We start from the raw sequence: 12,599 nt of genomic DNA, 5'->3' as shown, positions 1-12,599 counted from the left end.
CTAGTCCAGGAAGTAACATAACAATGCCATCCAGAACTCACAAGAAGATCCTGTGTATCTCCGCTGGCTTAAACAGAGCATTTAAGCATCTTTGAGTTCACTTAACCTATCCGTGAGTACTGCTAAAAGTGTTTCATGTAGAATACATTGAGAGTCTACATGAATGAGAAATATTTAACATATATATATAACATATATATATATGTGCTTCTTTTTACTATTTTGAAGTCATTGTGCAAAGGTGTCCCACCTGGCTATATAAAAAAAGTATTCCTTTCCTGCTTTGCAAGTGTAAACCAGAGTAGATTAAACGTTCAGTTTTAAACAGAAGCATGATTGATGACTCTCTCCACCTCTCTTCCATCTAATCTTACCATGGCCACTTTAAATATTAGAAGATGAAAGTGTATGCCATAGAAGTTAAGGATGCTTTCAATGAGAAAAAAGGTTATCTTCAATAACTGAGAAACCACTGAAATATATTCCTTCCCTACTTTTCCCAGATTGTAAAACTCAGCATTTTTCTTCCTGTGATGTTTTCTACTTTGTAACAATTTTGTTTTTCAAAAATAAGATAAACCAAGCAAGCACAGAGCAAAGAAAAAAAATGAAACCCATCTGTAACCATATAGAGTATATTCTTAGTGAGTAGTACTACATTGTGCTTAACTCTGAGACTCTTACAACTGAGAAAGAGTAGAATTATTTTGCACTACTAGAGAATGAAGAACAATAAAAGTGACAAGTGATCAACTTTTGACCTATAAGTAAGTGTATGGATGAGACTAAATTGTTAACTCCTATGAGTTCCCCCTTGAGAGTTATTACATATTTAGTAACGAATGATTGGAAAAGCAAAGATGAAGAAAGGAAAGAACATAAAACTTTGTCGCACTTACTATTTTTCAGGCACTTGGCTCTAAACTTCTACATGTATTCTGATTTTTCTCAAATAACTCTGTGGAGTATAACTGGGCCCATTTTTTAATGCTGAAATCTGAGCCTTAGCAAGGTTGAGTCTTATTAGACTTTGTTAACATTGCTAGAAACTGGCAAAACACTGAGCGGTGCACCAAAGGGAATGATGTCTGATAAATACTATACAATGGGAAGAGAGTGAGGTTACATTCAGGGTCTGTGATTACTAATGGCTTTCAAAATAGGGTTGCTAAGTTATATATGAGACATAAAAGAAAAAAAAAAAAACCACTTATTTCTGAGGAAAGTTGTTTTTGTTTTTTTTTTTTTTTGAGACCAAGTCTCGCTTTGTGGCCCAGGCTGGAGTGCAGTGGCGCCATCTCGCCTCACTGCAAGCTCCGCCTCCCAGGTTCCCGCCATTCTCCGGCCTCAGCCTCCCGAGTAGCTGGGACTACAGGCACCGCCACCACACCCGGCTAAATTTTTTGTATTTTTAGTAGAGATGGGGTTTCACTGTATTAGCCAGGATGGTCTGGATCTCCTGACCTCGTCATTCCCCCGCCTCAGCCTCCCAAAGTGCTGGGATTACAGACGTAAGTCACCGCGCCTGGCCGAGGGAAACTTTTAAAAACCTAACAAGGCAAGTGTTTGCCATAGACTCATAACTAGAACATTAGCCAAGCCAGATATATTGGCTTTTCTGTTTGAGGGTTGTTGCTTTTTGTTCTTGTTTGGTTTTTTTCCCCATTGAGATTTATGTAAAATTAGCTGACACAAAGATTGGAAAAAGGAAAAACAGGTGATTAAAACAGCTTAGATTCTACAAAAAAAACGCTGATTGGTACAAGAGGTCTAACAAGATGGGCGACAAAAGGGGACCAATAATCTCTGTATGGTTGCCTCCCTTAGACAGGTGGCTGCAGAATTCTTACACTATAAATTAAGGAAACAGTTGGAACTCACCTTTAAACATCAGCCTTCCTGTCAGAGCACTGACAAGGTGATCCGTGGTGCTGACTCACTTTCAGCAACTGTTCAAAAGCACATTTTTAGTATCAGATGCTTACTTTAAACAAAACATGTTTCCATCAGCACTGAGTTGTAGCCTCTAGACTACTTCTTAGTTTGTGGCTGCCTTTACAAGTTGAACATTCATTTATAAAAGGGGATTACGTCTCGTATTTCATCTTTTCTTAATTTTTAGGGAATTGAAGCTTGCTATTACTTTGTACATTTATGTATGTTTTATATTTATATGTGCCATAAACTTTCCTAGTTTGTAAATGAATTTAATATATTTATTGAACATTTTTGGTAGTTCAAGTTCACTTGGGTCCTAGCTTTTTATGTATCCTTAGAACTTAAAAACTTCAAGCATTTTAAAAACTGGTTCTGCCCTGGAGAGGCAGTATAACTTTGAAACACTACTTATTTATCAGTACCATGATAATAACACCTAACAACAAATTGTTAAACTAGGTTGACATATGTAAACCCCACATATATGGAATCCCATTAACTAAACTTTATATTTAAAATATTTATATATTATATATACAATATTTGCTGCATAAAATATTCAGAAAATGCTGCTATAATCCAACATCTAAGACCATTCTTTATATATATACACACACACACACAACACACACACACCAGTATATATATGTATAATATTTATGTATGTGTACATATACCAGTTTTCTATAAATTACTCTATATAATGTAAATATGTATTTGTATATATGTTTTATATTTATATTTATATAAAGAGAGATGATGTAAATACTCCTACCTAAAGGAAATGAGACCTGAGAAGTATATTTAGTATAGTATCTAGCACATAGCAAATAATAGGGGTGATGATGATAGTGATGACTTTTATGTTTATGTTTTCAGGCACTTAATATCCAGTCAAATAAATACAGATGGATCTTAAAATCATATAGTGGTTAAGTATGTGTTAGCTTGATTTTTCACTGAAACTTGGTTAAATTTGTGGTACAACTTTAAGGGAAGATGGCTAGAAGTAACAGAGAGTAAGTGGTAAAGTGTTTAATGAGCAAACCTTAGCAGGAACCAAAAATTGCAACTGAGTACCTGGAGGGAAGGGTTGGAGAGCAGTCAGCTTCAAGAGCCAAGTTGGAGAGTCAGTGAGGTGAGAAAGGAAAATTACTTCCTTCTGATTAGAACAGAGAGCCATGGGAATTTGTTCTGCTGATGAGCAGACACGTAACATAATGAAGATCTTTTTTCTTTTTGCTTCTGCCTGGAGAGGGAGAATCAGAAAAAGACTTATAACAAAGAGTAAGAGGAAATAGAGCAAGGACTTTCTAGATGATTAGGAAAACTAGGAAAGCAAAAAGGATAACCATCTCCCTAAAAGACTTAGCAGACTGAATGGAGGAAAACTGCTAGCAGAAAACTCACTCACATATTCTTTCATACCCAATTGCCTTGGAATCCACAAGTGGCTGTTATATAAATGACCTGAAAGGTTGTTTGGGTTTGAAGTTATCTCCTTGCTACAGAGTGGTATTAGAGAACAAGAAATAGGCTGGGATCAAGATAGGTCTGGCCTTCTACCACAGCCAGGTTCTATGTTTATAAATGTGTACAGATTATTTCACCTCTCTGAGGTCGACTTTCCTGTTTAGTGCAAAGTAGATATAAATAACATCCTAAAAACATTATGGTAAGAACAAATCAAATCCAATTTATGTAAATTTTTTTTTGCATAAAATACTCAGAAAATGCTGATTATAATCCAACATCTAAGACCATTCTTCCTTTATCTTTTCTATTGGTTCATTTCTTGTCTTCCTTCTCACTAGATTCTCTCTTCTTGCCTTTTTTTTTTTTTTTTTTTCAGATGGAGGCCTGCTCTGTCGCCCAGACTGGAATGCAGTGGTGCAATCTCTGCTCACTGCAAGCTCCTGCCTCCCAGGTTCAAGCCTTTCTCCTGCCTCAACCTCCCGAGTAGCTGGGGCTACAGGCACCCGCCACAATGCCCAGCTAATATTTTGTATTTTTAGTGCAGACAGGGTTTCACCGTGTTAGCCATGATGGCCTCAATCTCCTGACTTCGTGATCCGCCTACCTCTACCTCCCAAAGTGCTGGGATTACGAGCGTGAGCCACTGCGCCCACCCCTCTTCTTGCTTTTTTTAAAAAGCAATACTTGTTCTTAGTCAATACCAACTTGCTTTATGTCTTCAATAATCAAAGAATGATGCCTAGCTGTAGAGATTGTTTCCCAAACTCCAAATTTGCGTTTTAACTATAAATTGCTATCTCAACTTGTGTCTTCTGCAGACATATTCAATTCAACATATCCCGAAGTGACAACATCAGATCACCTCTTAACCTCATCTTTCTCCATAATAGTATCTAGCTCAATTAATGGCGTTCTAACACATTGTTTTCAAGGCTGTTATCCAGAGGTTGGCTCTCTTATTTATCACTTCTGGTTTGGTAAAAATCATGTTCTTCATAATATTTAGAAGCTAGTCGCATTTCCAATCTCTTAGTTTAAGTCCAAAGCATCATCAACTGGACTAATCTCTTAAAGAATCCTTTTGCCTCTAAACTCTGCCATCTCTAATGTACCACAATATTTCCTGAGTTTTGTGGAAGCCGAATATTTTAAAAATAGGCACAATACCCTGAGAGTGACACTATAAAATAAAATAAAATAAAATAAAATAAAATAAAATAAAATAAAATGCCAGGCACAATTAAGCTATGCAATCAAAAATTAATCAAAGACTCTGGATGAACTAGAGCTGGAAAGAAATGTTATGTGATTATATTGGGTTGTATTGCAACTGCTACTGTTTTATTCCAAGTTCTTTTATCTCTCATGAAGTAAGAAGTATAATTACCTATAAAGCACTGGCACATAATGGAATAAATAGGAAATATTAAAGCTTTTACCGAAGACTGAAATTCCTGTCCCTTTACTCCCAGCTGATTACATTAACTTGCATTTTCCTGGAAAATTGATATCAGTAAATATGAACATACTCATCTTCCCCGAATTCTCTAACAAACTGCTAGGAGTATTTACCCACCAACTTCTCTTGCCTCTTTTCTATAGTTTCTCCTGTTGTTGCGAAAGTAAAATTGCAGCTTGAGTCCTGTTGAGAGGAAGGTATGCTCAGGGGTATTTATAACCTGCAATGTGCAAATTGTAAGTTTAGCTTCTGCTCTCCAGGGCGTTAGTGTATAAATTTATGTCCTCCATATTTAAACTTTTAACCTTTTTATATAAACTGCCCATTTTATCATCTAAAGCCTCATATTTCCTCCTCCAAACTACATAATATTTTCTTCTATAAATTAAAATAATGTAACAACAAAAACAATAACAAAAAGTTCCACTGAGACTGCTACACCCTGGCACACCTGCTCACCTATTGATTTTGAATGCCATGAGGGAGCCGCCAACTCATGTAGCTTGCACGTGCTCACTACTTTCTTCTTTCACTCTGGTTTCTACTTCCATGACTTGTCGGAAAAGTACTCTTTACCAAACACTGTATCTAACATTATTATTGATTTATAAGTCATCAAATCAAGTCATCTTTTATCAATTCTCATCTTACTTTGCTTTTCCGTAGCATTGGGAATTTTATGACATTTCTTAAATACGTTGTGGAAAATCACACTGCTACCTTATGTTTTAAGTTACTCTTTTTTTCCTATTTTTTCTTGTGATCAAATATGCATAATGTTTATGATTTTAATCATTTGTAAATATATAATTCAGTGGCATTAAATACATTCACAATGCTGTGTACTCATCACCACTATTATGCGATAAATGTTTTTGTTATTCCAAACATAAACTCTACTCATAAAAAAATAATTATTCCTTTCCCCTCCCTGTATCCCTGGTGACTTCTATTCTGCTTTCTAGCTCTGTGAATTTGTCTATTGTAGGTACCTTATATAAGTTGAACCATATAATTTCTGTCCTCCTGGTTTATTTCCTTCTATTTTATTTTTCTAAATTAAAAAATAAAAGTTATATATATTTACCTTGTACAATATGATGTTTTGAAATATCAATGCATTGTAGAATAACTAAATCAAGTTAATTAACATATGCATTTAAATTATTCATCAAGTTCGGGTTCTAGATGACATTGAAATGTTCAGACTACCAACCCTGTATGCTATTAGTTGAGGTAATAGACTTACTTATTGTGAAGAAAATTGGAGTTATAGTTTCATTTATTCATAGCAAAACATATCATAACTTTTAAAATAAGCCCTTATGTTCCCTCTTCTGCCCAATTATTGAATTGTTAAATTATGTTGTTTCTTTTAATTGTGCATTTTGTCCCCAGTGGCCAAACTAGAAATCTTGGAGTAAATCTTGGCTTTTACCCCTCCTGTATCCTGGAAATCATGTATTATTCTGCACAAGCCAACCTAGCATTGCTTCCTAAATGGTCATATCCAAAAATATAATCTGTAAATTTAGGAGTCAATCTTTTGCATATGCTGAAATTACAGAAAATTCCTAGGTACACAAATTATTTTACTTATGTTCATCTCCACCCTAGCCTGTTTAGGGTTTCCAGTCTGATCTTGTATTATGTCTAACATAATACTTTATCTACAATTTCTCTTCATTTCTAGCCATTTGACTACAGCAGTGTTAGTGGAAATAGAGTTAATGAGATAATGTCGAGCATCAATTAGATGATAGGCACTTACATTACAAATTCTTCCTGTATCTATTAGTTCCAGCAAACAGCTCCAGAGCAGTGTCTCTTGTTGCTGTGACTCCTCCCAAACATTTCTGTCTGTGACAAAAATAAAAATACTTCAACTTTTCTTGTGTGGCTGTTTGCCTTTCTGGTTATATTGTGGGTTTCTAAAAGGTAGATACCATTTCCTAACTTTAGATTGCGTTCTTTATAACACTAGTATCCATGCTACATACCAATTTAATAATCTGGATATTGAATAGTAATGGAGAACTAGGAACAAAATATATGTATTAGCTTCCCATTGTTGAGTAACAAAGTGCCACAAATTTAGTAGCTCACAACAAAACCATTTATAATGTCGCATTTTCTTTATAGCAGAAGTCCAGTCTATTGTGGCTGGATTCTCTACTAAGGGTCTCACTGGACTAAAATCAATTATCAGCAAAGGATGCTGCTCTCACCTGGGACTCTAGGTCTTCATTCAGGCACAAGGGTTTTGGTTAGAGTGTATTCCCTCTCACACCTTCTATGCGGTTCTCTCTTTCTTCAAGCACATCAAATCTTTCTCTTGCTTCAAATCTCACCAATTTTCTCTTCTGTGTTTAAGGGCTCATGTGATTACATTGAGCCCACCAGTATATTAAGATAATCCCCCTATTTTGTAAGACTGCTGGTTAATAACCACAGTTAACATTTGTACCATTTCTATTGTCAGGTAATAAATTCACAGACATAACGCAGAGGACAAAATTCATGGGGGACAGATTCTGTCAACCACAATATACATAAGCTATATATCAATCAAGCAGAAAAGAATACAAAATATATATTACACTATGATTGCAAATATGCAAAAAACTAAGTGGGCGGAGTCGGGAAAATTATTTGAATATTAAGATTTATATAAATTATTATTTTCTATTTAGATATGGCATGTCTTATTTATGAGATAAAACAGAAAAAGTATAAACACTAACATACAATTTAAAGGTTAAAAATATAATTAAGAGAGGGCATGGGAAGTTCCAAGATGGCCGAATAGCAACAGCTCCAGTCTACAGCTCCCAGTGTGAGTGATGCAGAAGACGCGTGAGTTCTGCATTTTCAACTGAGGTACTGGGTTCATCTCACTGGGGTTTGTCGGACAGTGGGTGCAGCCTCCATGGAGCATGAGCCGAAGCAGGGCAGGGCATCACCTCACCCAGGAAATGCAAGGGGTCAGGGAATTCCCTTTCATAGCCAAGGGAAGCCATGACAGACAGTACCTGGAAAATAGGGACACTCCCACCCTAATACTGTGCTTTTCCAGTGGTCTTAGCAAATGGCACACCAGGAGATTATATCCCACGCCTGGCTCGAAGGGTCCTATGCCCACGGAGACTCGCTCACTGCTAGCACAGCAGTCTGAGATCAAACTGCAAGGTGGTAGTGAGGCTGGGGGAGGGGCGTCTGCCATTGCTGAGGCTTGAGTAGGTAACCAAAGTGGCCTGGGAAGATTAAATTGGGTGGAGCCTACCGCAGCTCAAGGAAGCCTGCCTGCCTCTGTAGACTCCTCCTCTGGGGTCAGGACATTGCTGAACAAAAGGCAACAGAAACTTCTTCAGACTTAAATGTCCCTGTCTGACAGCCTTGAAGAGAGTAGTGGTTCTCCCAGCATGGAGTTTGAGATCTGAGAATGGACAGACTGCCTCGTCAAGTGGGTCCCCAACCCCCAAGTAGCCTAACTGGAAGACACCTCCCAGTAGGGGCTGACTGACACCTCATACAGCTGGGTGCCCCTCTGAGATGAAGCTTCCAGAGGAAGGATCAGGCAGCAACATTTGCCGTTCTGCAATATTTGCTGTTGTGTAGCCTCCGCTGGTGATACCCATGCAAACAGGGTCAGGAGTGGACCTCCAGCAAACTCCAACAGACCTGCAGCTGAGGGTCCTGACTGTTAGAAGGAAAACTAACAAGCAGAAAGGACATCCACACTAATACCCCATCTGCACACCACCATCATCAAAGACCAAAGTAAATAAAACCACAAAGATGGGGAGAAACCAGAGCAGAAAAGCTGAAAATTCTAAAAATCAGAGCACCTCTTCTCCTCCAAAGGAAAACACCTCTTTGCCAGCAATGGAACAAAGCTGGATGGAGAATGACTTTGATGAGTTGAGAGAAGGCTTTAGACAATTAGTAATAACAAACTTCTCCAAGCTAAAGGAGGATGTTCAAACCCATCACAAAGAAGCTTAAAATCTTGAAAAAGATTGGACGAATGGCTAACTAGAATAAACAGCATAAAGAAGACGTTAAATGACCTGACAGAGCTGAAAACCATGGCACAAGAACTAAGTGACGCATACACAAGCTGCAGTAGCCGATTCAATCAAGTGGAAGAAAGGGTATCAGTGATTGAAGATCAAATGAAGCGAGAAGAGAAGTTTAGAGAAAAAAGAGTAAAAAGAAATGAACAACGCCTCCAATTAATATGGGACTATGTGAAAAGACCAAATCTACATCTGATTGGTGTACCTGAAAGTGACAGAAGGAATGGAGCCAAGTTAGAAAACACTCTTCAGGATATTATCCGGGAGAACTTCACCAACCTAGCAAGGCAGGACAATATTCAAATTCAGGAAATACGGAGAATGCCACAAAGATACTCCTCGAGAAGAGCAATTCCAAGGCACAAAATTGTCAAATTCATCAAAGTTGAAATGAAGGAAAAAATGTTAAGGGCAGCCAGAAAGGTCGGGTTACCCACAAAGGGAAGCCCATCAGGCTAACAGCAGATCTCTCGGCAGAAACTCTGCAAGCCATAAGAGAGTGGGAGCCAGTATTCAACATTCTTAAAGAAAAGAACTTTCAACCCAGAATTTCACATCCAGCCAAACTAAGCTTCACAAGTGAAGGAGAAACAAAATCCTTTATAGACAAGCAAATGCTGAGAGATTTTATCACCACCAGGCCTACCTCACAAGAGTTCCTGAAGGAAGCACTAAACATGGAAAGGAACAACTGGTACCAGCCACTGAAAAAACATGCCAAATTGTAAAGACCATTGATGCTAGGAAGAAACTGCATCAACTAATGAGCAAAATACCCAGCTAACATCATAAAGACAGGATCCTAAGGTTAATAAAATTATTAACCTTAAATATAAATGAGCTAAATCCTCCAATTAAAAGATACAGACTGGCAAATTGGATAAAGAGTCAAGACCCATCAGTGTGCTGTATTTAGGAGACCCATCTCATGGGCAGAGATACACATAGGCTCAAAATAAAGGGATGGAGGAAGATCTACCAAGCAAATGGAAAACAAAAAGAAAGCAGGGTTTGCAATCCTAGTCTCTGATAAAACAGACTTTAAGCCAACAAAGATCAAAAGAGACAAAGAAAGCCATTACATAATGGTAAAGGGATCAATTCAACAACAAGAGCTAACTATCCTAAATATATAGGCACCTAATACAGGAGCACCCAGATTCATAAAGCAAGTCCTTAGAGACCTGCAAAGAGACTTAGACTCCCACACAATAATAATGGGAGACTTTAACACCCCACTGTCAACATTACACAGATCAAGAAGACAGAAAGTTAAGGATATCCAGGAATTGAACTCAGCTCTGGACCAAACAGACCTAATAGACCTCTACAGAACTCTCCACCCCAAATCAACAGAATATACATTCTTCTCAGCACCACATCATACTTACTCCAAAATTGACCATGTAATTGGAAGTAAAGCACTCCTCAGCAAATGTAAAAGAACAGAAATTAAAACAAACTGTCTCTCAGACCACAGTGCAATCAAACTAGAACTCAGGACTAAGAAACTCACTCAAAACCATTCAACTACGTGGAAACTGAACAACCTGCTCCTGAATGACTACTGGGTACATAACGAAATGAAGGCAGAAATAAAGAGGTTCTTTGAAACCAATGAGAACAAAGACACAACATACCAGAATCTCTGGGACACATTCAAAGTAGTGTGTAGGGGGAAATTTATAGCACTAAATGCCCACAAGAGAAAGCAGGAAAGATCTAAAATTGACACTCTAACATCACAATTAAAAGAACTAGAGAAGTAAGAGCAAACACATTCAAAAGCTAGCAGAAGGCAAGAAATAACTAAGATCAGAGCAGAACTGAAGGACATAGAGACATAAAAATCCTTCAAAAAATCAAGGAATCCAGGAGCTGGTTTTTTGAAAAGATCAACAAAATTGATAGACCATTAGCAAAACTAATAAAGAAGAAAAGAGAGAAAGAGAGAAGAATCAAATAAACCCAATAAATAATGATAAAGGGAATATCACCACCAATCCCACAGAAATACAAACTACCATTAGAGAATACTATAAACACCTCTACGCAAATAAACAAAAAATCTAGAAGAAATGGATAAATTACTGGACACATACACCCACCCAAGACTAAACCAGGAAGAAGCTGAATCCCTGAATAGACCAATAACAGGCTATGAAATTGAGGCAATAATTAATAGCCTACCAACCAAAAAAAGTCCAGGACCAGACGGATTCACAGCCGAATTGTACCAGAGGTACAAAGAGGAGCTGGTACCATTCTTTCTGAAACTTTTCCAATCAATAGAAAAAGAGGGAATCCTCCCTAACTCATTTTACAAGGCCAGCATCAACCTGATACCAAAGCCTGGCAGAGACTCAACAACAAAAAGAGAATTTTAGACCAGTATCCCTGATGAATGTCGATGTGAAAATCCTCAATAAAATACTGGCAAACCATATCCAGCAGCACATCAAAAAGCTTATCCACCAAGATCAAGTTGGCTTACCCCTGGGATGCAAGGCTGGTTCAACATACGCAAATCAATGAACATAATCCATCATATAAACAGAAATAAAGAAAAAAACCCATGATTATCTCAATAGATACAGATAAGGCCTTCAACAAAATTCAACAGCCCTCATGCTAAAAACTCTCAGTATACTAGGTATTGATGGAACATATCTCAAAATAATAAGAGCTATATATGACAAACCCACAGCCAATATCATACTGAATGGACAAAAACTGGAAACATTTCCTTTTAAAACTGGCACAAGACAGGGGTGCCCTCTCTCATCACTCCTATTCAACATAGTGTTGGAAGTTCTGGCCAGGGCAATCAGGCAGGAGATAGAAATAAAGTGTATTCAATTAGGAAAAGAGGAAGTCAAATTGTCCCTTTTTGCAAATGACATGATTGTATATTTAGAAAACCCCATCGTCTCAGTCCAAAATCTCCTTAAGCTGACAAGAAACTTCAGCAAAGTCTCAGGATACAATATCAACATGCAAAAATCACAAGCATTCTTATACACCAATAACAGACAAACAGTCAAATTATGAGTGAACTCTCATTCACAATTGCTTCAAAGAGAATAAAATCCCTAGGAATCCAACTTACAAGGGATGTGAAGGACTTCTTCAAGGAGAACTACAAAGCACTGCTTAATGAAATAAAAGAGGACACAAACAAATGGAAGAACATTCCATGCTCATGGATAGGAAGGATCAATATCATGAAAATGGCCATACTGCCCAAGGTAATTTACAGATTCAATGTCATCCCTATCAAGCTACCATTGACTTTCTTCACAGAATTAGAAAAAACTACTTTAAAGTTCATAGGGAACCAAAAAAAAAAAAGCCCGCCTTGCCAAGACAATCCTAAGCAAAGAGAATAAAGCTGGAGGCATCATGCTACCTGACTTCAAACTATACTACAAGACTACAGTAACCAAAACAGCATGGTACTGGTACCAAAACAGAGATATAGACCAATGAAACAGAACAGAACCCTCAGAAATAATACCACACATCTACAACCATCTGATCTTTGACAAACCTGACAAAAACAAGAAATGGGGAAAGGATTCCCTATTTAATAAATGGTGCTGGGAAAACTGGCTAGCTGTATTTAGAAAGCTAAAACTGGATCCCTT

The 12,599-nt window shown here is 37.5% G+C and overlaps 1 long non-coding RNA gene across 2 annotated transcripts in view; it reads right to left on the bottom strand.

Annotated features, from left to right (window-relative positions):
* Positions 1–1,879: 1,879 nt before the first annotated feature.
* The window catches only part of LOC105476971 (uncharacterized), a 42,694-nt gene continuing 31,974 nt past the window's right edge, over positions 1,880–12,599 (bottom strand). For both annotated transcript variants that reach the window (XR_984368.2, XR_011617231.1), the window contains exons 4-7: positions 6,645–6,733; positions 4,991–5,093; positions 3,019–3,187; positions 1,880–1,949 (exon numbers count right to left, since the gene is read on the bottom strand). This is a non-coding gene — a long non-coding RNA (uncharacterized lncRNA). The remainder of the gene's footprint in view (positions 1,950–3,018; positions 3,188–4,990; positions 5,094–6,644; positions 6,734–12,599) is intronic.

Source organism: Macaca nemestrina, chromosome 19 (assembly GCF_043159975.1).
Source record: "Macaca nemestrina isolate mMacNem1 chromosome 19, mMacNem.hap1, whole genome shotgun sequence".
In the NCBI taxonomy this organism is placed as follows: Eukaryota; Metazoa; Chordata; class Mammalia; order Primates; family Cercopithecidae; genus Macaca; species Macaca nemestrina.
This window is presented reverse-complemented; position numbering and strand designations above follow the sequence as displayed.